The sequence below is a fragment of the Ascaphus truei genome, chromosome 1 (genome assembly GCF_040206685.1).
Source record: "Ascaphus truei isolate aAscTru1 chromosome 1, aAscTru1.hap1, whole genome shotgun sequence".
Classification (NCBI taxonomy): Eukaryota; Metazoa; Chordata; class Amphibia; order Anura; family Ascaphidae; genus Ascaphus; species Ascaphus truei.
In genome coordinates, this window is record NC_134483.1 from 375,171,654 (window position 1) to 375,199,320 (window position 27,667).

At 41.0% G+C, this 27,667-nt stretch overlaps 1 protein-coding gene across 14 annotated transcripts in view; it reads right to left on the minus strand.

Annotated features, from left to right (window-relative positions):
* The window catches only part of TENM3 (teneurin transmembrane protein 3), an 816,371-nt gene that overhangs the window by 491,483 nt on the left and 297,221 nt on the right, over nucleotides 1-27,667 (minus strand). The window lies entirely within an intron of this gene.

Consider the following 27,667-nt stretch of genomic DNA (forward strand, 5'->3'; position numbering starts at 1 on the left):
TTAAAGTGGAAACCTGGCAGCACTTCTCTGTCACCTTTGTCTGCAGAGCAATGTACTGGGTTATTATATACAAATAGACATACAGTACACACATAAATATGGAGGATGTGTGGGTGGGGGGAAGTGGGGATGACATGGTGTGGGAGTGTGACATGGCAGGAGAAGAGAGTGACACGGGCGCAGAGTAATAGAGGAGTGACATGGGTGGAGACAAGTAAGTGACATGAGGAGAGAGAGTGGCATGGAGGGACAGGAAACTGACGTATGGGACAAGAAAGTGACTTGGGGGAGGGAGTGATATGGTGAGAGGTGTCCCTACCTTCTCCTGTAGGGTCTTATGGGGTTAACCGCAGCCTCCTGTTCCTGGGACATGAAACCCACCCTAATCTGTTGATTGGATCCTGGTGTCAAAGGAGGTGGGGGCCACACCATATAGGAAATATTAGGCAGAGCCGCAGTAACCCACATGGTCCCTACAGCTGCAACAGAGGAGGTCGGGATCCACCAGGGGAATTTTTAGAGGGCAATGTTTCTAGGTGTGTATCGTGGACAGTTTGGGTTCAGAAAATCCAGATCCCCCACAGCCGCAAAAACATTTTTTGACTGGCACTTCTGAAGTTCAGCTCTGTTAATCTGTCCAAGAGCAAAAATAGTGGGAACAAAACTCACAGAATGATGGGAATTCAAACCCAACATCTTAACGACGACTTACTTCTATATCTTAACTCCAGGGGAGCCTGCTGTGCAGGGCTTTGCGTAAGTTCAGAACTCCGAAATCATGCTGAAAGTGCTAATTAATTTATCAGACCAAAGGTTGCTGTAGGCGAAGATCTGATGCCCAAGTGTCATCTTTATCAAGGCCTGAACTTCATTGATTTACAGTATATTTCTAGGTTGTTTTAGCTCCACCAAGTCAAGTTACCAATTGAATATATTGATGTGCTGCAACTATACCATTATTCTGAAACTATTCTATTTGAATAATTTAGACAGCTCAGACACTGTTTGCACAGGCATTCTGGCCTGGAAATTATGGGAATACATTACAATTCCAATGTATTGATCGTTTGCCCTGCAATTTTTAATGAGAACCTTCTCAGTGTTAGAGGAGTAATATCTCACCGCTGTGCCACAGAGCTTATTGCCCAAGTATGGACACAGATGTAAGGGTTTAGTATTGGAAAAGTCCTAGTGCCAGATTCTAGAAAAAAAATACATCTTTTCTAGTTTAGTAATGGCCATCCGCCGTAGATTGTGGTTTTAGTGCTTATGTGTATGAAGTGCCTTCGTATTATCATGCACATTCTTTTCATTACACACTGTAAGAAATGTGGATCCGAAATTAAAGTCAGAGTGTGAAAGTCTACTGGCTTCTCTATTTTAGCCTGCAACACGAGAACATTTTCCTTGAATGTATTCCTTTTGCTGCTAGCCCAGTGCATTTCACGCCCCTGTGGTAGCAGTCGTATTACAATTCTTTGCCGCAGAAAACGGCACACTAAAATGTACAATCTGAGATGTGGGAGAGGGATAGGGGCAGTGTTGTTTGATTTTTGCAGGCAACTCACCTCCCCATTTTGAGAGGCATCACAGTCTCCTTGAATTGGATGCAGGCACCTGAGCAAATGAAACCCTCAGGTAGTCTACCACCAGAAACATCTTAATTACTAGTCCTGAAGCAAGAAGAATTTCAAACTGACTGGTTGGTGACATTAAAGTAGCAATAATAATTAACTTGTGACACTTAACCAGAAGACGGAATAGACCTTGTAACAAAATTAGTCCCCGAGAGCCCAAAAAAATTTAAAATTCAATTACACTCTGTTTGTTACAGACCTGCGTTTGCAATTTCTACCATTATTGAGACCCTAATATACAGAATCATTATTACGTACACGGGGGGGATAATTTCCATTCCTTTTTCTTTCCACACCGTGGGCAACCCCTTCACTGCCAGAGGAAACGGAAGACTTCGAGGAGCAATCCAAGCAATGTCCTCCTGCATGTGTGTGTTTTAAAATAAATAAATAACTACTAGGTCGGTTTTTGTTTTGAGTTAAAATAAAAATATATAATTAAATAAACAAATGTGCCCATATTTTAGTTGAAACTTTTCTTTTTTTTTTGTTTCATTAATAATATTAATACATTTCCCATATCGGCGGGGACTTAAAGGTGCGTACCCCTCTTGCCATTTTTTTTGTTTTAATAAATGCAGCAGTTCTATACCTTTGAGGCAATGTAACTTCCTAAGCTGCCAATTGATCCATTATCCGTTGATCGATTGGCACAGATCCGGCTCCCCCGGGCACCCAATATGTTTGCCTATTTCAAAAGAGGAAGTGCTGTGCTTTTCTAAAGGGTTTCTATAGCAACCCAATGAAGCTTAACACATTAAAACACATTAAAAAGAGCATAAAGAGTGAGGGGAGGGGGGATGCAGAAAGGGCTATCTAATACTACACAACTGATTTATTTAAAAAAACAAACACATATAGGATTTTGAAGGTGGTGCTCAATTAAGCTCGGCTCACTTGTTTCTTCTGTCCTGCGCCCTTGTGGCCCCAAGCTCGTCATGGTGTCATTTGAAGCAAGCAAAGCCCTATGCCTGTCAGGGGACCTAGCACACGGAGGGAAATGACCAGGAGAAGAAGAGAACACATCCATTCAGAGCCAACCATATGCGAAGGGCGGAATAAAGCAGCAGAACGTGAAAAATCCCTATATCTTTTTTCATGTACTGATCATACTTTGGTTGCTACAGCAACAATTTAGAAAGTCATATCCACTTCCTCTTTTCTATATGCCTGGACACACATATTTTTGAGCTCTGCCCTTTGGAAACAAAGTATCACAAACAGATGTGTTGCTTTGTTCCAAACAGCAGACTGTCTGTTGCTCTGAAAGCTGCAACAATAACGTGTTACATTGAGTAATTTAATGGTCATTTCATAGACTGCTCCACAAAGTTAGAAGGCGGCCATTTCGTTAGGCACGCAATCAGGATTTGGACAGATTTATAACAGGAGCACCAAATGATTGCCAGCTTAGGTAAGCATGTAGAATTTATATATAAAAAAATAAGAACAAAAAGGGGGAATATAGTATTGGTGCTTTAAAGTAACATATTTCCCTTCTGACTGCCATATATTATAACAGTCTAACACTGAGAAATAAGTATGCATATAGCTTTTGATTAACACCAAAATCATGTTCAAAGATGTTGGCTGTTAAACATAACACTGCTACAAGTGTATAGCGGTTATCAAGTCCCATCTTGGGAGTTTTTAGGTGACAGTCAACTCCCTTTAGTTGCATCTTGAAATAATCTCAAATCATATTAAAAACACTGTTTGGGAAGTCCTGATGGAGGATATCTGCACTTTGTATTTAAATACACGTGTACTAAACTAACCCTATAAATTCTGCATAATACAGGTCTATGTTAAATACAATTGTGATATTATTTGTGATTTTGTGATAAAGGTCACATAGGGAAGGATTATTATTAGGAAGTCTATAACACTGTTTTTGTAAATTGTGAAACTTTGTAGACATTTTTGGCATATCATGGTATATCAACTTAAAGCTGAAGTTCAAGCTGCCGCTAAAAAATAATAATTCCATTCAATATGTGCATCAATACAATCTGCACACTGACAAGTGATTAGTTAAGTTGCCGATCGATCGGCAAAGATTCGACTCCTGGTTCACTAAATCACTGTCAGTGCTGCAGAAGTGTACCCAAGATGCAAAGTTCTGTGTGGAAGATCATGTGAACAGGCAGGCACTAGATACAATTGGTAACTGCTAGAGAGAAGGCAAAAGGGGCGTGCCAGAGCCTGTCTCAGAAGAGGAAGGGGATGTGACTTTGTAAATGGTATCTATAGAAAGAAAAATTCTATTTTTTTGTTTTATTAAATGCTACAAGTATTTTCTCATAGTACAGAACTGATTTATTAAAGAAAACACACATGCAGCTTTAAAATGTTGAAGTGGCTGTGGGTAAATCCATTGCTAGCAAGTCAGTAACAAAATGTGAATTTTGATCTAACTTGCTTGGAGACTCTAAATATATGAATCCCATCTGCAATTCATATAAATGTTGTCCTTACTCAATGGCTCTGGTTGTTTAACAGTAGAAGATGCTGGCATCAAAGATTAAATGTGTCCCTCAGAGGAAAGACACAGGTGACAAAGAAAGAAAAAGAAGAAGGAACACAAGGATGCAAGAGAGAAAAAAAAAGAATGAACAAGAAGGGGAAGAATGAAAGAAAGAAAAAAAGAAGGAAAGAAAGGAAGAAATATGCAAAGGGAAGGAGAGGAAAGAAGGAAGAATGAAACGAAGGGAAAGGAAGAGAAAAAAGATAGGAGAGAGGGAGAAAGAAAGAACTTAGAAAGTCAGTAGTGTGCATTAAAAGCAGATAAGGTACACGAGAAGAAGAAGCTGGAGACTAGAGGACATTTATTATAAGTATATATGTCAGTGACATGCTCACCATACATATAAATCATACTTAAATATACACTATGACCGAAAACATTTTTTAGTAGAAAAATGTATTACCACTTCAATGGCACAGAAACCTAGGACAACTATTTGTCCCTCCTCTTAATTGAGAAGTATGTTTATAAACACACATGCAGGGTCTTGAGCTATAACTTAGAACAGCATTTATCAAACTTAGCATGAAGGCTTCCTAATTTTCTTGTGACTGAGGCAGGATTCCAGAGGGGGAACTTTGTAGAAGGAAAACCTGGCACTTAGCCTGAGGGCAAGGAGAACAAATGCTATGTTCAAAGCTCCTTCTCTCCCAGCGCAAAACCTAAATCTTTTATTTTGAAAGGGAAGAAGAAAAGTGAAATTGAAAAAGCGCAGTGACTAAAAGCTTTGAGATGTATTTGGCATTGCAATACATCTGTTGTTCATAGTAACAATGATAAGTTTAACCCTTAGCAGCGTTTCTGACAGGAAAGGGTTTCTTATTTCAAAATGAATGCTAAAATATTTACACCATACCGCAGGGGTGCACAAAGTGGGGGGCAGGAGATTTTATTGGGGGGGGGGAGGCGCTGCTGTTACAGAGGCACCGTGCTTCCCCGAAGGCATTTCAAATAAATGCCGGGGATCGCGTGAGGCCTCTGTAACTTTTAACTTACTTTGAGTTCCAGCAACGGGTCTCCATGGCAACCGACATCAAATAACATCACATGACTCCGCGATATCATTTGACGCCGGAGCCGTACAGGGGAGGGGGGGGGGGGGGCACTAGCGGAAGACAGAGAGGAGAAAGGGGCGTGCATGAGGGAAACTTTGTGCACCTCTGCCATACCGTACAGTTAGGAGGAGAGGGGAGAGAAACAGCAACATGAAAACATGGGTCCAGCCTGCACCTTGTGTATTCAATTTGGAAAATGCAATCTATTGCTCTTCTATATCAGTATCAGTTGTTTCAGAAAGTGTGCTACTTTTTATAAAGTAACATGTTGCAATACCTGTCTAGCAACAAACAGCTAAAGCTACTTCTGTGAGCACACACAAACAGCATTAGCAGATGTCACGATAATGCCTTTTTTCTGTTCAATTGTGTTAATCATACAGAAAACAAAGGGGTTAAAGAAGCAACAATACACCCCCCTCCTTTCTTTTTTTTATATGTAAAACATGTGTATAATGTATAATTCTATAATCTTACCTAAGCTGGCAATCGTTTGGTGCTGTTATAAATCTGTAAAAATCCTGATTGCGTACCTAACTAAATGGCTGATTTTTAGTTCCAATCAATCCTTCAGTCAGTGTAACTCAGCAACTACAATGTATCCGAATATTAAGAAGGTAACATCGACTATTGTTCCAGTTCACAGCTCAAACTGCTGAGAATATTGGCAACAAATTATCACAAACAGGAAAGTGTTACAAAGACCTTGCACTGCTTAGCTAAAGCCTGTTATAGAAGTCAAAGGGTGCTCAGTATATTAAAACTATAAAAATGGCATTAAGAGTTGAATGTGTAAAAAAAAATCTCATTATCTAATAATACAGAACTTATTATATATATATATACACTCCCCTGAGGAAGGTCACACTTTGATGACCGAAACGTTAGATTCAGTGCCATGTATTTCTATTGAATACAACATTTCTGGATTTCCCTGGCTGTGTGCTGTCTCGTTTTTCCCGGACCCCCATCTGGTAAAATCTATTTGTGTATATATATATATAGTCAGATAAGGCAGTTGGCACTCCAATAGGTGCTGGTAAGCCACAGGTGCACGTCCCATATAGAGAATGTAGTTATATGTTACCGTTCCAAGGATTGGTAAACAACAGACAGCACTCAATGTTCAAAATCAAAGTGTATTAGTGAAAGCAAAAATACATCCAGAAACTCAACGTTTCGGTCCTACAGAATGGGACCTATCCCCATGAGGAAGGTCCCATTCTGTAGGACCGAAACGTTGGGTTTCTGGATGTATTTTTGCTTTCACTAATACACTTTGATTTTCAACATTGAGTGCTGTCTCTTGTTTACCAATCCTTGGAACGGTAACGTATAACTGTATATATATATATATATATATATATATATATATATATATATATATATATATATATATATATATATGAATAAAAAAGTCCCAATCGCGCAAACTATCCAAATGAGGGTCTCAGTTTAAAGATAGTAAATATCCATCCAAACAGGAAACAAGCTCAGCAGCTGATCAACCGCTGAGACATCCAACGTGCAGCCGCGCACACGAACGCAGATGGAGGTACCTTTACTACACACTTCCGAATAGCTGAGCTACTCACAGCTGATTGGGAGATTCCAAACCACCATATGCGTGATGACATGAGATACTAGGCAGTGACGACCACTACGCGTTTCACACTGAAGTGCTTCATCAGGGATTGACGTCACCTCCAGATATACACTAGATGGTTGTAGAGATAGTGGTATATTGGCCATGTCTGTGGTTAGTGGTCCAGTGGATGCAACTATTGGTGCTCTGACTGGTCCATTGTGAACTGGTAAACTAGATGATAAAGGTCATTTGTTCATTACGCAATTTAATGGGGCCCATAGAGAGATTAGAAATATATTATCCCATCATTGGAACATTCTGAAGTTAGATCCAATTCTCAGTGACATTTTACCCTCTCAGGTTGTATTTAGAAAGGCCAGGGATTTGAAATAAATTTTGGCTCCCAGTTTGATACCTAGTGCCAGTTGTATAGGCACGAGAATCCAGAGGTCAAAAGGATGCTTTAAATGCTCTGGTTGCAAAGCTATGAGACCAGCAGGCAGTTTACAATATTTTGTGACCAAGGAAAGTTTAAAAGTGGATTAATTTATAAATTGCAAAAGCACGTTTGTAATATATGTATTACAGTGTGAATGTGGATTACAATACGTGGGGGGAAACCATCAGATGTCTCAAAATAAGAGTTTTTTTACATCTTAGAAACATTAAAAATGTCAGTAAACAATTTTTGGCTAAGGGTAAATCCCTCACCTTCCTTTTAGATCACTTTCACAAAGTCCACAATAGTGATTCTCGTGCTATGCATTTTTCCGCAATTGAATGTCTTCACGATAATATTAGAAGTGGCAATAGGGATCTGCACCTACTACGTAGGGAACAATATTGGGTATTTAAACTTAAAACTAGGCATCCAATGGGTTTCAATGATGCTATGGACACACTTGTAAAAAAAAATGAAGTATATAGGTAATGGCAGCTTTCATTAACAGCAGAGCGAGTTGCACATATAGTCACTTCTCAGTTGTATATTAAAACAAACAGATTACCAGTGCTCTACCAACAGTCCAGATAATATGAAATGTAGAGGATCGATGTGTTGTCTTCAAAGGACAGGATTCCTCAGCCCTTCAAGGTTCTGCCAGGGAACCTCCAAACATATGCAAAAATGAAAAAGACAAACACAGACCTTTTAGGTTGAGTAAAAGATATATATTAGGCCACAAGCCCCCACTCTTACTGACAAGTCAGGAATGAATAGTGCAGCATCAGAGGGATACAAGGAAATGTCACCGCTACTAAGGACAATGCTCCATCAACGTGAATGTTCACAGAGAATACCACGATAGTACCGTTCTCCTATGGGTCACCTCGTGATGTCCGCTTGTCCTCCTCGGTGATGACACGTCAGGGGATGACGAAGCTTTAGGAAGAAGCGAAACTAGTAGGGTTCGCAAGGTGGCGCAATACGTTTCTGACAGAGGCTTGCAAGGACTGCAGAGGTTTGTCCCTGGCATACAGCCAGTGAGGACGCTGTTTGACGTCAGACGCAAAGTCGTCAGCATTGGGCACGAGAATCTGGAAGACATCAAGGATCACAGCACGGGGAGCCCCGCTGTTGCAGGTGATGGCAGCGTTCCCAAGACGCGGATTTGAACTGGCGGCCCCTGATGTGTCATCACCGAGGAGGACAAGTGGCCATCACTAGGTGACACATAGTACCGTTCTCCTATCGTGGTATTCTCTGTGGACATTCACTTTTATGGAGCCTTCTCCTTTGTAGCGGTGACATCATTTCCTTGTATCCCTCTGATGCTGCACTATTCATTCCTTACGTGTAAGTAAGAGTGGGGCTTGTAGCATAATATATATCTTTTACTGAACCTAGGAGATCTGTGTTTGACTTTTTCATTTTTTTTATTAATAGTGATATTTTAATAAAACTTTTTTTTTAAATATATATTTTACCAAACGTTTATGCAGTTTCAATTTAATAAAGATTGGATTTATCTCTGGTTCATTTAGTTAGGTTGCTTTACAATTAGAATTGGCCTTATGGATTGGATTGTTTTCTCCCCCTTTTTTCTGACAGTTCTAAGGGCATTTTAAAAATGAGTTGATGTGATTTTATTGTATTTATTTATTGCATTCTTAAACGCACAGTCTTATGTCTATAAGTTTTTTTTAGTGTTATTTGTATAAAACTTGCATGTTGTATGTGAGTGGGCGCAGCAAGCATGCAATCACCTTGTCGTTATTGGTTTTACAAACATTTCAGTAAGAATGATGAAATTATTTGAGAAACAGACACACATATGATTTATTTTCAAATTTATATTCAATTTTTTTAGTTTGAACAATAAAAGAGCAGAATATCAAAGTATCAGTTCTGCACACAAAATGTATTATATATATTCATTGAGATTTATGTATTGGATATTTGTTCATATATTAATGAGCACATACGTGATTGTACTCTGAGTTATACGTTCAGGGTGTCACTATGCCTTCTGATTCCATTAAATGGGTGCAATTCACAACATGTGGATAGATTGGCCACACCTTTCAGATTAGTAAATTGTATTCATATGAGGGGTATATATACTGTACGAGTACCCCGGTGCCAATGACGTCACCCCCTGATGAAGCACTTCAGTGTGAAACGCGTAGAGGTCGTCACTGCCTAGTATCTCACGTCATCACCCTTACGGTGGTTTGGAATCTCCATGTCATCTGTGAGTAGCTTAGCTGCTCGGTAGCGTGTAGTGAAAGTCCCTCCTTCTGCGTTCGTGTGCACTGCTGCGCACTTAACGTCTCAGCGGTCGATCAGCTGTTGAGCTCGTTTCCTGATCTCCCCAATTTCTGGTGTGCTGCAAGCTGGTGTCCGGGGACCTTGTGTACTGGGTCCCATCTGTATTACACCTTTGGACCTTTCCGCTCTCACCAGGACTGCAAGGAGCTAATTTTAATCTTCATTACATGTGCATTTGTGATATATGTTGTGTATTTTTTAATACAACTTTTTGTCATTCACTCTGGTGCGCTTTGCCTTTCTTTGTTATATATAGATATATATCTATATATGATTTCCCATATTTTGCTGCTTTAAAATACTTTACTGTATTGCTGGAGAGGTTATCTAAGAGTTACCTGGTCTGGGTTTGTGGGTTAAAAAAAAAACAATTAAACAAGAACAATGTTTACGGTGAGTTGCCAAGCAGGGAGTATACAGATGGCAAACAAAGATGCCCAAAGCTACTTCCAATAGGACAAAAATACACAGTGCAATACCTATATATTCTCTTGAAAAATGGTCATTTAGTTTAACCCTTTGGCCAAAGCATCTTAAGCCTGCTTCCACTTTCAAGGCATGACCGTTAGCAGGTCCTAACACTCCCTGAGTTAAAATTCTTATTTACCTGTATAATTACAGGAAGAATGATCAGCATTGGATCTGTCGTAACCCAGCAAAATGAAATTGACCTGCTAACTTGGAATGTGGGGAGGGGCGAGCTTAAACCTTGGGGGGGGGGGGGGCACTACAGTAAATAAAATCCGTAACATCAAATACCTCCCCAGTGGAGTTGGATTTAAATGATTTTTTATCCGGGTGAAGATGTTTACACACCGAACATTTCCCACACTGGAAGTTCCCCATAGGTTTGGTTCTCAACCACAGGTTTCCACCTAGCCCATTGTCACTGGCACTAATGTTACTCGGAGATAGAATACTCTTCAGATTCCTTGCCTTCCTTTCCTGTAAATGAATTTAGGATTTTTTGAGATATAAGTCCCCAAGATTGGGTCATTAGATAGTATAGCCCAATGTTTTTTTTAACAATGTCTTCTATCTTGGGTGTCATAGAATGAAAGTTCGTAATGTTCGTAAAGTTTTTTCCCCAGTTGATGAACCTCCAAGAGACGAATATTCAACTTCTAGGGATAAATATTCTAAATCAATGTGTGCAAGCTACTAAAATGTTAGAAACCACTTCACATTGTCTCTAGTGCATTAATAAAGCACAGACATTATCAAGGAATACAATCTCGTTGATTCCAATGTAATATTCATGGAATTTAATTGAAATTCTTATGTTAATCCATGTGCATTTTTTGCCCCATGTTTACTCTAGAGAGAGACTCCACAGAGTGGGATGAGCATGTGAGTGAGTTTGCAAAACGTCCCTGAAGATGATGCATACAGGCATATTGCCTCGTAAAGTCATTACCTTGACTGCTCCACTTCATATTAGAGTCCCTACAAACAACAAATCACCTCATCTGGATGATATGGTGCGTCATATAAACTCAACAGAATAGAAAAGTAGCACTTTGACATACAAACACTGTCCCAAATTTTAGCAAAGTGAATAGACTTGAAGATGCCGTATGGCATAACGCAGCTAGTAAATATAGCCTTTAATCAGTTAATTAAGATGATGATGATGACGATGATGATGACGATGATGATGATGATGATGATGATGATGATGATGATGATGATGATGATGATGATGATGATGAAGAGGAGGGCACAAACGGGCTCAAGCAAGTGAATTTATTTGCCAAAATCTGACACATGCATTCAAACGAAATGTCGGATTTTGGCAAATAAATTATTCAGCCGTTTGTGCCCTCCTCTTCATCATCTTACCTCTATACTGTATAGCTTTATTGTACCGATCAGGAAGGTTTTTTTTTTAGTTGGAGCACAGGCAAACTTAGATATCTTCTATATTATGTATAGGAATGACTGGGGAACCTTTATTTCCTTCCTTAGTCACTTAATCCCATTTAGTAACTATCCCCCTCAGTGTCACGTTATGGCAAAAGGTCCATTGCATATTATTATTTAATCATTTAAATGAAATAATTGTATCCTTATTTTTATAGCGCCATCCATGTACATCGTGCTTCACAGCAGTAATAGATGTGACATAATAACATGGGATAATAGCATGTAATACATAATAAGTGCTTCAAACAGAAACATAAACATTAGGACAAGGAGTCCCTGTGTATGCAAAGGGTGAGTACTCTGGAACTACTGAAATGCTTCATTAAAGAGGTGAGCTTTGAGATTAGGCCTTGAAGGTGGAGAGATAGAGGGGGCGTGGCAGATATTGATTACAAAAATAATTCTGTTGATGAAAGGGGCAGTATGGCAACCACATGGTAAAGGTGAAGCCTGTCTTCTTCCCCTAAACTGCCTGAACTGTCCCTAACCCTGTAAAGGGTTTTAACTACCCTGGAGTAGTGGAAGGGGGTTAACCGGCACTACTCTTAAACAAGAGTAGTTGCGGTTCCCTACCTAATCATGTTGGACATTGTGTGTTAAAAACCAAGTTTATTCCCATTGTAAGTATTTGGGGAGATGTGAGGTACATTATTGGGCGTGGGGAGGCCTTCAATCACCAAGCTTAAGCGTTGTTCTAACACCGACAGTAACGTGCCAAGTACCCTAAACTGGCTTTATAGGATGGGACAACAGCCTGGTTGGCACGGCCCTGATAGGCCAAGTTCATATTTCTTCTCCTCCAGGACACTGCTCTTGGGTTGATGTTGTTCTTGTAACCCAACCCCCACCTGTGATTGGCCAGTGCAATCTTGCATCTTGCTTGTGATTGGTCAAGGATTCAAAGAGACGATTCCTATTGGCTCCCGAGGCCCCTCCAGCTTTTGTGAATGGGAGCCCAGTTACTATAACCGGGCTAGCCGAGCAAGAGTTCCAGGGATCTGGGGTATACAGCCGGTAGCCTAGAGACTGTGTCTGAGAGTCTTGGTGACCAGATAAACTTGGTGTGATGGATCAATTGGATCTGGGAGACAGTCTAAGGGCTAATGATCATGGCAGTAGATGGCATTGCCCTCCAGAAACCTTATGGGGTCACTAAGGACTGTTACTCCTCTAGGGTGCCCTGTAACTAGTAAGCGGAGTGTTTGTTAGATTCGCATGGACTGCTGTTCATATTCTGTGTGTTACGTTTCTAATAAACTCAGTTTGTTAGCCCTTGTGTCCTGCCTAGTGTGTGCTACGATCCCTGTGTGTGCTACGATCAACCCTGTTACGTGTCAACCTCCTTTGGGAAAATAGCAGCAATTTCTTACAATTACCGCCACAAATATAAGATGATATTTCTATAGGTACTTACATGATGAAAATGAAAGGCATTTATTGTTTCACTTGAAACATACAAAAATCTTCAATTGACTTGCACTAGTACTTGGGGAATATATATTATAAGAAGAATGTAGAAAAACTAATAAATTGGAAGTATTGGTAACTAGGATGAAATGTAAGAATCAATGTAGAGAACATAAAACGGCTAGTTATAAAGGTTAAACCAACAAAACATGTGTTATTTACTTTTAATTGAGCATCCCAGATTGTACCTTTAAGAAACCTGCCAACCCAAGAATGTTGAACTTTAGCTGCATAGACATTATTCCCTTCATTACCTGAGAATCCCCTTTAACCTGCGAAACCCACTCTGGTCCCTGAACTTTCATTGACATTTCAAAGCTGTGAGAAACAATTGCACTTCTGTAAAACTGAAATTGAAGCCTCACATTCTCATTTCCGTTTATGCCAATTTTAGGCTCAATTTCAGTGGGGAAAAAAAAATATACTGTTAACCATCTGTAATCCCTTTAATAGAAAAGCAGCCAACAACCTACCCCAGTTTAGTTAGAGAGGGGGGGAAAAAAACACCTCTTAATCGTAACCCATTGTACCTACACTGGAACCCAAGGGGCCAGCAAGCCATTACATTGTCTGCCACAGAAGGGGTTATTTCAGCTGTGCTAAAGAGAGTTGGGCAAGCCTGGGATATGAGAGAGAGAAGACTGACTGCCCTCTGTGTTACTTGCTCTTGAAGAACTGTACCCATCAGCAATTTTTCTCCTGTTCACACTTTTAAAAAATGATACTGCTAAGCCTTTTATGGTTACAAAACTTCCTGTTAGGCACTTAACCTCCAACATCTCCTGCCAGGATTTTACAATTCCAAGCACAATGAGTAGAGACAGAAAATATTTTTCATGTGCTCTATTATATGTGACACGTGGGTCATTTTTCAAAAGTGCAGTCCCACTTGCATGACCTATTTTATTTCTTTTATCAGCCAATTTCTTTCTGTTTCATCGTGATCACATTTGGTGTGAAAGTTTCTATTTTGGATAATATTGAGTGAACATATTTGTTTTCAGAAGCTTTCTAAAATGCAAATCACAGTGAATGTTGGAAGGATGCAGGCACATAAATTGATCTATAGTTGCTACACATGCTGTGTATATATATATATATATATATATATATATATATATATATATGCAAAAACAACTGTATGCTCATCTGCATGTCTTAGGCAGGTCTGCAACATATATGCAAATATAACTGTATGCTCATCTGCATGTCTTAGGCAGGTCTGCAACCCCGCCTTTCCCCATTATCACCCAGCATACAGCACTTCCACTGCATACATATACATATATACATACAGTTGTGTGAAAAAGAAAGAACACCCTCTTTGAATTCTATGGTTTTACATATCAGGATATAATAACAATCATCTGTTCCTTAGCAGGTCTTAAAATTAGGTAAATACAACCTCAGATGAACAACAACACATGACATATTACACCGCATCATGAGTTATTTAACAAAAATAAAGCCAAAATGGAGAAGCCATGTGTGAAAAACTAAGTACACCCTTACTGCTTCCATAGGAATTAAGATGTTAAGTAGCAGACAGGTGCTGCTAATCAAATGCCCTTGATTAATTGATCATGAGCAAGTGTGACCACCTCTATAAAAGCCAAAGTTTTAGCAGTTTGCTGGTCTGGAGCATTCAGGTGTGTGTTAACACAATGCCAAAGAGGAAAGACATCAGCAATGATCTTAGAGAAGCAATTGTTGCTGCCCATCAATCTGGGAAGGGTTATAAGGCAATTTCCAAACAATTTAAAGTCCATCATTCTACAGTGAGAAAGATTATTCAAAAGTGGAAAACATGCCAGACAGTTGCCAATCTTCCCAGGAGTGGACGTCCCAGCAAATTCACCCCAAGGTCAGACCGTGCAATACTCAGAGAAATTGCAAAAAAACAAGAGTTACATCTCAGACTCTACAGGCCTCAGTTAGCATGTTAAATGTTAAAGTTCATGACAGTACAATTAGAAAAAGACTGAACAAGTATGGTCTGTTTGGAAGGGATGCCAGGAGAAAACCTCTTCTTTCTAAAAAGAACATGGCAGCACGGCTTCGGTTTGCAAAGTTGCATCTTAACAAACCACAAGACTTCTGGAACAATGTCCTTTGGACAGACAAGACCAAAGTGGAGATGTTTGGCCATAATGCACAGCGCCACGTTTGGCGAAAAACAAACACAGCATATCAGCACAAACACCTCATACCAACTGTCAAGCATGGTGGTGGAGGGGTGATGAATTGGGCCTGTTTTGCAGCCACAGGACCTGGTAACCTTGCAGTCATTGAGTCGACCATGAACTCCTCTGTATACCAAAGTATTCTAGAGTCAAATGTGAGGCCATCTGTCCGACAGCTAAAGCTTGGCCGAAATTGGGTCATGCAACAGGACAATGATCTCAAGCACACCAGCAAATCTACAACAGAATGGCTGAAAAAGAAAAGATGAAATCAAGGTGTTGCAATGTCCAAGTGAAAGTCCAGACTTCAACCCGATTGAAATGCTGTGGCTGGACCTTAAGAAAGCTGTGCATAAACAAATGCCCACAAACCTCAATGAACTGAAGCAACGTTGTAAAGAAGAGTGGGCCAACACTCCTCCACAACGATGTAAGAGACTGATAAAGTCATGCAGAAAACGATTACTTCAAGTTATTGTTGCTAAAGGTGGTTCTACAAGCTATTGAATCATAAGGTGTACTTAGTTTTTCACATATAGCTTCTCCATTTTGGCTTTATTTTTGTTAAATAAACCATGACACGGTGTAATATGTAATGTGTTGTTGTTCATCTGAGGTTGTATTTACCTAATTTTAAGACCTGCTAAGGAACAGATGATTGTTATTATGTCCTGATATGTAAAACCATAGAATTCAAAGAGGGTGTACTTTCTTTTTCACACAACTGTACATACATACAAACCTTTCATCTTCTCTTCCCTGCAGAGTTTAATTTGATTCCCATCTTCAGGAAAGGATTTGCCTGCAAGTGCTTTCATGGTATAACCCTCCAGATAATCCAGTTTGGGCTAAACTCTAATCCTTTGGAGAATCAGGTATTGATGGGTTATGTGGATCTATAAGTATTTTGAATACAAAAATGCATAAATACATAAAGGGCACATGAATATGATATGCATTTTATATCGAACGTTATAATTTCGTAATACTGTATGCCTTTTCAGAAGCCATCTTTAATCGTGTTTCAGCCGTGCAAATTATAATCTGCAGAAAATGTGCCTTTGTATGTACAAATGCAATTATTCCATTTCGCTACTACCTAGCACAAGACTTGTCAAATAGTAAAAAGTTATTCTGCTCTGAATAAAGAGATACTTGAAGGTGTGGAATAAAATAATAACCCAGTCTCACTGCTAAGGCAGATCTTTCCGTCTATCTAGCAATCCTTTTTATTAATAAACCTGATTCTAAAAAGTATGTAATTGTTAAAGACCAAAAACAAATATATGAAAAAAAAAATCAAAAATATATTTGAATATATTTTGAAGGCAGAAAACCCACTTTGTTAAAAGACACATAAAAAAATATGTAGCTTTTTTGTTAGATTGTATTTACTTGACTTTCCGATTGCCTACTTCTGCGGAACATCTTTCAACAGTTTATTTCATTCCAAGAAAATGGATGTAAAATAATATTTGTGGGACTCATGGATGCAATTATGAAATGTCTTAACATTGCTTTGTACAGTAGCTCTGCCCTGATTGAGGAGTTAGTAGCTTTCTTTCATGCGTTATACTCACATTTCAGGCAGACAACATTACAGATAGATTAGCTTGTTTGAGAGATATCCCTAAAGCTTTATTTTACTGCATATTACACTTTTTTGCAGCCAAGTGCCTTTAGCAGAGAAGGGGTTAGGGAAGCACAGTGCCAAGCTGGAACACCTGTCCATTAGTGGGTTGCTGGCACTGTACCTCTACAATTCAGAATGTTAATGCTTAAGGTATATCTCTAACACCATGGAAGTAAAAAGGATGCATCAAAGCCCAAAGCTACTAAATGTTAGAAAGGCATACACTGCATCATAATAGCTATATGAAGTAAGTTGTGTTAAAGCTGCAGTTCCAGCTACCATTTTAATTTAAAAAAACAAATTCCATTCAATATGTGCATCAATACAATCTGCACACTGACAAGTGATTATCTAAGATGCCGATCGATCCGTTCTCCTGTAATCGATGGCTGAAGATTCAGCTCGGGGGTTCTTTATATCACTGTTAGGGCTGTAAAAGATTACCCAAAATGCAAAGTTCTGTGTGGAAGATCATGTGACCATGGTATGCACTAGATACAGTACAATTGGTGCACTGCTAGAGAGAGGGCAGGGCTCAAGAGCCAGAGCCTGTTTCAGAAGAGGAAGGGAATGTGACTTTGTAAATGATTGCTACAGAAACAAAAATGCTACAAGTATTTTCTCATATTACAGAACTGATTTATTAAAAAAACAAAAAAACACATATAGGATATTGCTTTAACTGCAACTTTAAAACAGCAATCCCTATTGCTCTGCATTTTTTTGTTGCATAGTATTACATATATATTTGTCAACATTTGTTAAGATCATAAATGGTCAATATTTCTTTGGTCATAACAGGTTATTTTCCATTTTCAGGTTTGTATGACTTTTGTCTTTTTATTTGATATAAAGCTAAACTATTAAACTTTGTTCAAAACATTATCTCAATGTAACATTTCTTTATATGTAATACATTCTTTTCCTAGAACTTATACAACAAATAAAAGGTAAGGTCAATAATCAGTTAGTAATTAAAAGCAACTCCTGTAACCGTGTTACCACTGCCACGCTACTGTCGACTTTCGCTCATCTCCTCCGTCCCCCCAAGTACCTATTCTTTATGTATTTGTATTGTTTGCTATTGTCCCCGTCTCCTTTATATGGTTCTCCACTCTCTGTGTCATGTTTACTGGTCTGGATCTTTTTGCCTCTAGTTTGTGCATATTGCCTTTACATAAATTCTATTACTGCTCTTGCCTTTTGGGTGCTATAGTTGTTTAGGGATTTCCTGCATAGGTGTATGTTATATGTTCTTGTTTCCCTTCTTTTTTCCTGAGATCTTTATTTATTCTAACTGGTGGATCTCTTCTGAGCATCCGTGAAGCAAATCAAGTGGTGTGATGGACGTGTTCCTGCACCCGCTGTTTAATTTCCTGGGATAGTATGTCAATGAATCTTTCCCAAGTTTTAAAGAAGGTGTTTGCTTTCCTCTCTCTGTCAGTAGTCGCTTCCACCCAATCTAAATGGAACAAGTTAAATAATATTTCTTTCCATAGATTTATTGGGGGGAGGGGAGAGGTATATCCATTGCTGGATGATTGTTTTCTTGGCAACCATTGCAATAATCTGTCTAAATCTATTGAAAGCCTTTGTCTCTGCCGTTACCCCGTCCACTCCGTTTGTTATCTCAATGTAGTTGAATATCGCATATTCTTCGGTCAGACGGATCTTTGTGTGTACTGAGTTTTAGCTCAAATTTCTCACCTGTGTCCAAAACGTTTGGATCACAGGACAACTCCATAGACCATGCAATAAATCCGCCTCCGGTGCTGCACACTTGGTACAGTTGCTATTTGGAGTTAGTTTAGCCCTTAGTCTAAATTTGGGGGTGGTGTATGTCCTGTGTAAGATACTGTAGTGCATTTCTTGGTATGAAGACGACGGGAGAAGTTTAAGTGATCTCTCAAATTGCTGCATGATATTTTCCATATTTAAGTCTGGACAATCTGTCACCCACACTCCTATTCCTGCTGTGCTGCTGTCGTATTTTTGTGTTTGTCTAAGACAGGTTTGGAGATTTGAGACGTTTCTGGGGTGTGTTGCCTGTAGGACACTCTCCGATGGATTGTCCCTCTCCACTAATGTTAAATCAGCGATTATCTCCCCTGTGTAATGTCTGGCTTGCAGATATGCAAAATAATGTGCGTTACATACCTCATATTGTTCTTTTAATTCTTGGAATGTGTGTATGGAGTGGTCTAGTGTATGTAGCAGCTGTCTTAGCCCAAGGATACCTCTTCTCTCCCAGTCCATCAATGGGTCATTTGATTTCCCCTTCCTGGAATTGTTTGTTTTTTTGTTAACGGTAGCTTTACAGATTTATCCTGGCGAATGTTTGCTCTGCATCTTTTGCAGCAGTTACTGGACATGTGTGGGGGGTGGGATTAACAATATAGAGTTAAGGCGGGTTACATGCTGCTGGGGCAGCCATTTTAGCAAGCACAAGGGACAGGTTCCCCGCCCTGCCACCTTTTTGTTGCTAGATTTGTGCTATATTTTGTTGTCAAGATAGATATAGGAAGTGGTAAGGGCGATCTAATTCGGGACCAATAACAATGAAATAAAATCCAGTATATAGTGGAACAGTGGGTGAAAAGGGTCATGTAACCATATGAAATGTTGATTGAAAGTTCGTGTTCATGAAGGTATTCAATTGACAGATATTCCCTGAAACTAGGGGTAAGTTATGGGATCACAATCCCTCTGCTTCATTGGGAGTGTCCCACTTCAATAAAGAACAATAGGTACTCACAGTCTCTCAGTGAAAGTTTTCTTAAAAGTCACCCACGTCCTGATGCAGGAAAAAGAATGCTGAAGCTGACTCCAGGAGATATAGAAGAGAGCCAGCGCACAGCAAAAAAACTAGGTGAGTAGGGTCCAAATGATGCATGTGTGCATATGTCTTGCCATTAAATATTTTTTGCATCATTTGGACCCTACTCCCCTCGTTTTTTTTTGCTGTGCGCTGCCCTTCTTCTGTATATTTTGTTGTCCCAGTATGCAGGATGTTGCTTGCCAGCAGACGTTGGTTGGTAGTGTTACCTGGTTTTGCCCCCTAGATGGTGCTTGGTAAGGTAGTAAGTAGCCTTGTGGCACCGCTTGCGTTAACCTTTGGATGTGACAGTGATACATGTTCCTTGGCCCTAGTGGTCAGTGGCTGGCATGATATGGTTGTTTGCACTGCATGTCTAAACTGTGTTAATGGCTGCTGGAAAGTTTGTGTGATGTCATTTAATAAATGCGGTGGCCATTTTACATCCAAACTGGTGTCAGTGTATTATTGAGATTTGGAGAATGGAGGAATCTGGAAGTCATGAAAATACAAATAAGCTACGTCGCTTAAACATTGACCCAGCTCGGCTGCATAAGACGCTGCTTGGCCACAACATTAAGAAGTATGTTATATAAATCACTGCAAAGAAATGTAACCCATGTCCCCCCCCCCCCCAGACACAGATGCCATATCTAGGGTGTAGTGAGGGCTGGCTACATGTATGTTGGTGGTGCTATCTGCCGGTAACAGGAGGGCCTGAGTCTCCCGCGGTGATGTCGGGGATACAGGACCAGGCTTCTGGGGTATATGCTTCCATCTTCTCCCTAGCAACGGTGCAGCGCCTCCATCCTCTATAACTTCCCAGAATGTGGGGTAGGACCCTTATAGAGAAATAACCCTGGTCCCAGGGTGAATGCTCCAGAACACACACACAATCTGATGTAAAATGTCTCTTTATTGGCTCTTATCACAGCAGCAGCACACAGTAGCCGCAGTTCAGATACAGCAGCAACTCCTGTGCAGCAGGCTTTCAAATGTATTGTATTCCTCCTCTCCTTCCCTCCAGTAATGTCTCCAGACAGGATGGTCTGGATGGGGCCTCAATACCCTGCCTCCACCTCCACCAGGGTAGGCCCTGTGGGTGAGGCTAGTTCTCCTTCCCCTCACCCCCTGAGCAGGGTGAGGGCATTGGTCCACCTCTATATAGGTCTGTCCTTATCTCCTCTCGGTCCTACAGCACTTCAGACCGCACACTCTCCTCAGCTCCCATCTGATGCTCCCAGACTGACCAGCTACCCGCGCAGCTGTCACAGGGTCATCTCTCCTTTCTCTGGTTCAGCAGACACACTGCTCTCCAGAGACTCCAAACTCTCATAGGCCTGACAGACAAGACTCAACTCCATGCAGAAATGACTTCACACACAAACAGGACAGCCCACTAAATAGACTCAGCCCCGCCCCCTATGATGTCAGCAGGACCTCCCCTCTGTCTAGCCTGCACAGAGCTCAGGGGCCTGCCTCCACCACAGAGGCGGGGCTTGGTGAGGGGGAAAAACCCATGGTCACTATTGGCGCCTGCCCTTACCAGGGCTTGCTCCAGTAGTAGAAGGATAAGTAGCCCGTTCTGTTTACAGGGGGCTACAGAAATATAACATATTCATGCTGGATTTACTAAAAGTCATGGGCATAAGCAAAATGTCTCCTATAGATTACTTGCCCACTTTGGGGGAGGTTCACTAAGGTCAGTTACAAGGTAATGCGCCGAAATCCCACAATAACGGTCCTTAGTGATTCCCCCCATTGTCTTTCCCATAGCTAAGTGACAGGGGATACACAGAATTAATAAATAAAAAAAGCTTCACATTACAATGTTTTCAGTCATTTGAAATCTCCCTTGAACAAACGATTTAATTCACACTTTCATGGCGTATAGCTGCTGAACAATGAAGCAAATTTCACATTTAAAATATAGTTGCCACTGGTTAACTTGGGTACTTGTTGGCACGGCTCCTTTAAACACATCTGTGACTGCTAGTTTCCCCTTTTGGGTTTACAAACTGAATTACCACCTCATTCATATGAAGGTGTTTGTCAGCTGCACATCAACAGGAAGCACCGTAACTATGAAATGCGGCTGGCATGTGATAGTGTAATCCTTTAAAGCAGCAGTCCGTTCTCATCGCCATTATCTTTTGCATAATACTTTTACTCGGAGATCTCTTCTAGCCCTTTACAGCGCTGTTTATATATTTTTTATCTGATGCTCTTTTTAGGAGATACAGTATATGTATTTGAAATATTAAGGCCTTTATTCTGTAAGCTGCGATAGTATCGGATGGACAGCCCCATTGAACTCATTAATCCGTTCTTCTTTCGTCTTCGGCTCCAGTCACTGTGTGCACGGTGTGCATTGGAGCGCCTGGCGGCGCCTGCACCAGTTTAAGCCGCGATTTGCGGTCCTAGGGTCCCGATGCGAGGTGCGTCCAAAGAAGAGCAGGGGGAGTAAAGACAAGATTTGTTTCGGGGGCACGGCCATGACGTCACGCGGCTGGTTCGCCCTCATTAGCTGAACCGCCGCCGTGACGTAGCAAGCGCTCGGCCGCCGCACCAAAAGACACATTTCTTGGCTTTTGGCAAAGGTGGACATACATCGGGCTTTCTGCAGGCGCGCGCGCAGGCAGTGACTGGGGCCGGCCCCATAGAGGGCCGTATCTTGTTTGCGCCGTGCGCGCAACCGCAAGCAGTGAGGACGAGGCCTTCCTCTTCGGGAGTCTTCCTTGCAGCCCTAATGTCGCACTTTAATCCTAGCCACGCACTCTTTCTTGTTTCCTACTACTCATGAAAGCCGTAGTCTTCACTTTCCCCGCCTTGTTTAGCACTTCCTTCCTACTACCCTTTTCCAGACATCATCTCCCACTTTAAAATCTCGAGTCAAGACTTATCTATGCAAGATTTTCCGTAACCTCCCCACTGAGACCAGCGATTACATTACCCTCTCTGCCACACTAAATGCACTTACACCTACTCTGATCACTCTCCTTCCTACAAACAATGCACTTAACTCTGATATGGAAACGGCACTTATGTTTACTCCCATTGTCTCTGCTTGTCTACTCCTTTGCAGTGAACTGTTTGAAGAAGGGATTCCCTTCTCATAATGTTTGCATATATATCCGGAATTTTTAACCATGAATTAACTTTGTATACCTGTATCAACCATGCTTGTTTCTTATAGGGGCAGTCCCACTCAGATAAAAACAAATTGTATTAACTTTTTTTTTTTACGGTAACCATCTTTAAAATGAAAAGTTCAATTTTTCGATGTCATTGTATTCTTTTATTGATCAGGGACTCGGAAATGCAGACTACATGGGAATCAACGCCTCCTTTGGCCAATGTTTCTCTAGCTGTATGATAACATCTTCATAACAATGCAGGCTCCACCCTCTCAGAGGATCAAGGAGATGAAAGAGAGGCCATTTTTATTTTGTAAGCAATGAGCATGCCCTGTTTTCATTAATATGTGTATGGTGCCAACATATTCCATGGAGCATTTCAGCAATTATCACAAAAATAAGGTGCTAAAAGTAGTGAAACCTCAATAACGTTTCAGGTTATCCTGTTTACAAGCAAAAAAAAAACAAAACATGGAGGAGGGTGTAATCCTGTTACAGCCTAGTTTAAAATAGAGTAGAATATACTGGGGAGAGGTGCAAGGGAAGAAGTGTAAAGTAGTAATACAGGGGAAAGGGAGAGAAAGGCTTCTTCTTAAAGTATGCACGCAGTCCCTAAATTCACAGAGTTAATTAAATGTAATAAGTCTCTAAGAGCAACGATACTTATGTTGTGTATTTGCACATATACACAAGTTGTGTTGCAGTAGAACAGGCTGACCTGCTGTTGGCAGGTCAACAATTCATATAGTTTCAATGAATAAGTGCCTATGAAAAATAAATTTATCGTTTACAAACCAACTCTGTAAGAGGGCTGTATTTTACCTCCTGAGGTTACACAAAAGTTTCACGCAGGCCTGACTTCCTCTCTCCATTTGGTTCCCATACAAATATAACATGTTTTCCCCCAGCCTCTGGGAGATTCCACTGCTACCTGGTGTTCTTGTGCTGCTCACCTGCTAGGCTTACAGGATTCTGAGTGTCCACCGGTGGTAGTGGGGACGAACAGGACAGGCTTTTGGGTTCCTCTCAGTTCTTTGCGGGTGCAGCGCCTCCATTCCCCGCAGGCCCCAGCAGAACTGGGTGCAGTCCCTGCAGGAAAACGCTCTGGTACTCCCCCTGATTAACTACACTCTCAGGCAGGAGTATAAAACAGGAACAGTCTTTAGACTTCAACAAATCAGCATACAACGGTACACACAATGGGTCCCTGGACTCAAACCAGGAAGCTTGAGGGCCCAGAGGTCTACCCTTAGCTACCTTATTCCCTGGTGGAATAAGGGGTAGTATCCAACTCCCCTGTGAGAGAGGGTCTCTCCAACACTCAGAACTCTCCAGGACCAACTAAATGTAGGTTCTGTAGCCCCTTTTGTACCCAGGGGGAAGGTCTTAGGTCTGAGCCCCTGATAGGGCAGAACAGAGGCCTAGTCCCGTCCCCCTGTCACTCAAGGGAGCTGCTTACTGCAGGAGAAAATCCAGATTAAACCTAACACTGCCTGCTCTGGTACCAGGGTTTATGTGTTAGGCAGGGTAGATTAGGCCTCGGCCAGGCTCCCTGCTGGCGCGCTGAGGCTCAGGGAAAGCGGGTTTTTTCCCTGGCCTTGCGGTTACTTACCGCACGCGCCGTCAGGGGGCGGGCACGTCACTGGCCGGGGGCGGGCCAGTGACGTCACGGAGCTGGTTCGCCCTCATTGGGCGAACCGCTCACGTGACCGGCCTGTTGCGCCGGCAAGCGGGGGAATTTTAAATTCCCCTAAGACCTACGCTTCCATGCGCTTGCGGAAGCGTAGGCGAGCCCCTACTAAAGCCGCTCTAATTGCGGCTGTAGAGGCTCAGTGCAGAGCGGGAGCGCGCGTCAGCACGCTTCCGCCAGCAAGCAAGTAACATGGCTGAGGCCTTAGTAGCCAAGAGGATACATGGCTACACAAAAGTCTACCACCTCCCTCTTCCAGTAACATATACCGAACCCCTGAAAGACTCCCCACTTGATGGTCAGTCTTCCACTTCTTACTCATTGCCTGTTTACTTAGGAGTGACTCAGATGTTTTGCTAGATTAGGACACTCTCCAGACAGATGTAATCAAATGTACAAGTGGCTTGATTAGACTCCTCTACCGCACTAAAGAGCATATGGTACCCAAAGTGGTACATCTGAGGATTGAAGGATCACAGTCTCAGCATGATTGGTATAATATTGGTCTGGGAAAGATTGGGCTGAACATGACTGGAGACAGAGCAATAACTGCACAATTTGCTCTCCAGCAATGCTGAAATGTATTTTATATGTGAAAGTAACACAAAAAGAACTAAAGAAAAGAAACTGAAATCTAAAATTTGCAGTTGCAAATAGGGTGAATATATGGATGCTACCCAAATCCTAATCACCTGTTGTCCATTCAGGTCAGGTTTTAAAATGTGTCCCTGTCCATGCATAGTCCCTCATGTTAAAAGCACAGCCAGATACAACAATATTGCCTTGGATGGGCATTCGAGTGATCAGGAGGTTGGTAGCAACATAAAAATAAATAAAGATGGCTTTGTTTTCCTATACCAAGGTTACCAAATGAACCGGTTAACACTGGGGTAGGAAGGGCAAGAGGAGTTAAACGAATGACATAATTGGAAAATGAAACTAAAAGGAGTGCAACGTATACTGCAGACGTTGGTATCAAACATTAAAATCACGCCGTTTAGCATTATGTTGCAGTTTATAGCCTGCTTTAATTATTTATAAATTGGTATGCGGAGATCCGGAACATGAGCACTGCAAATGCAGTTCAAATGCAGAGACAAAGTGATTTGGAAAACCCACAGACCGATCTCAAACTTGATTTGCAACATTTTGGACTTGAAAAAGTAAACAAAATAAAAATAAATGAAGATATAATGAGCACTGCGTCGAATCAAGGCCTTAACCACCTGCTGGAAAATAATGTATCGTGACAAAAACTCACCCACATGGAATCTGGTTAATAGAAATATGACTGATATATTTCCTCTGATAGAAAAATGCCGAATTAATAAAGCTTGGCAGAAAGAAAGATACAGCTGCAACTGTATTACTTCAGAATGTCTGTTCTATGTCATATGTCTAAATCATATGGACAAGTATTTTCAGTGGCTAGACGTAACATGTTAGACAGCTTGTTCTGAAGAATAGCATTCTTACACAAATGGATCACCGCAATCCTTCAAAACAACAAAAGAATATGCCCAACACAAAACCCCCAGCATGTACAAGCACGTTACAGTATAATGCAATCAGTGAATTGTATAATTCTGTCATTCTGCTACGTTGTGATTTGTGTTACACATTGTGCCATCGTTATTGGACGTGCTATTCTGAATTCAGCTATGATATGTTATATTATCATCAATGTGTCCATTGACAACATCTGTCAAATGAATGCAGAGTTTTGTAGTAAAAGCTCAAAAAGAACGTGACAATCTCATTCACTTCCGGGGTGGTTTGGAATGAGGTCCCTCTGAGTCTAGCTTACTTACAGATGATTCAGTGATTCAAATGTGTATTTATGGATATACATTACCTCTCGAGTTGATGGCATCATGTTAAATGATTCTTTACTGGAGATTTTGCTAATTTCTGTCCCTTATATACACCATTGTCATGTCAGAATCTATAAGTACACCCAAGACCAAATGTATCACTAAATGAGGACGTTTCCATATGACAACCAAGTCTTCTGTTTAGATGCAAAGAAGTGTACTTCTGTGGATTTTAATTGCACCGTAATCCCTTTCCCCAATGCACATCAAAGGCCACACTCTTCTCTTTACTGTGATTTCAATTGCTCTCATCAGCCAGAAAGTTTAAAGCGTGATCAAATTTGTTCTTCAATCACTTGAGCCCTGTTAATAAACTATTCTGTATGCTCACTCATCCATCCTAGTGTTTTGCAACTTCTTTGAGATGTCTTCAAGAGGAGCATAGAAAGACATCTTTGATTGCAAACAGGCCCTGGGGATAAACTTTATAACCACTTGCTTTAAACCTCCACTGAGGATAACAGGTGATGTGCAAACCCCCTCTGGCCCACCCTGTTTCCCACAAAGAGAACTTTGAAACAACAAACAAAATCTTACTAATTCTCACATCATTTTATGTCTCTCCTGGTGTCGCTGGCATCCTTTCCCCTTCTGTATTAAAGTGCATCACAATCCTCCATTGAATTGGTCCTAGATTGTTTTGTAAACTGCTTTCTATTGTATGTCAAACGAGATCATGTCCCAACTATAATTCATGGGGTCCTTATAATAAACTCCTTCACTGCTCTAATTCGTTTGAGAAAGAACTGAGACTAGGTCTATAAGGTTATTCACAAACTGGCAGTGTCAGTCATTAACCCTTTACTGTAGGTGGGGTATGTGCAACAAATTGCATGCACAGCAGAAAAGGGACTTATCCATCATTACATGGGATAAATCAGGGGTTCCCAAAATACAATCCTCAAGACCACCCCGCCCCCAATAGGTCAGGTTTTCAGGATAACCCTGCTTCCGCACAGGTGGCTCAATCAGTAGCTCCCTGCTTCAGCACAGGTGGCTCAATCAGTAAGTTCAGTCCAAGACTGAGACACTGATTGAGCAACCTGTGCTAAAGCTGGGATATCCTTAAAACCTGACCTGTTGGGGGGGCTTGAGAAACTCTGAGTTAACTACAGGGCCGTCATATCACAGACATAAGAAAAAGCCTCCTCTGCAACTCATGTGTTATTACTTCTCAGATGTATAGGCTAATGTGATTTACGTTCCTGCTCATCACAGAATGTAGATTTTGCTATTAAGAATGAAAAACACCGTTTCTTGCGTTTACGCTTGTGTGTAAGAGCCTTCACAATCCAATGCTACATTAATGAGCATCTTTTAATAGGTGAGCAAATTCACAGCACGACGTCTGGCCACATGAATGGC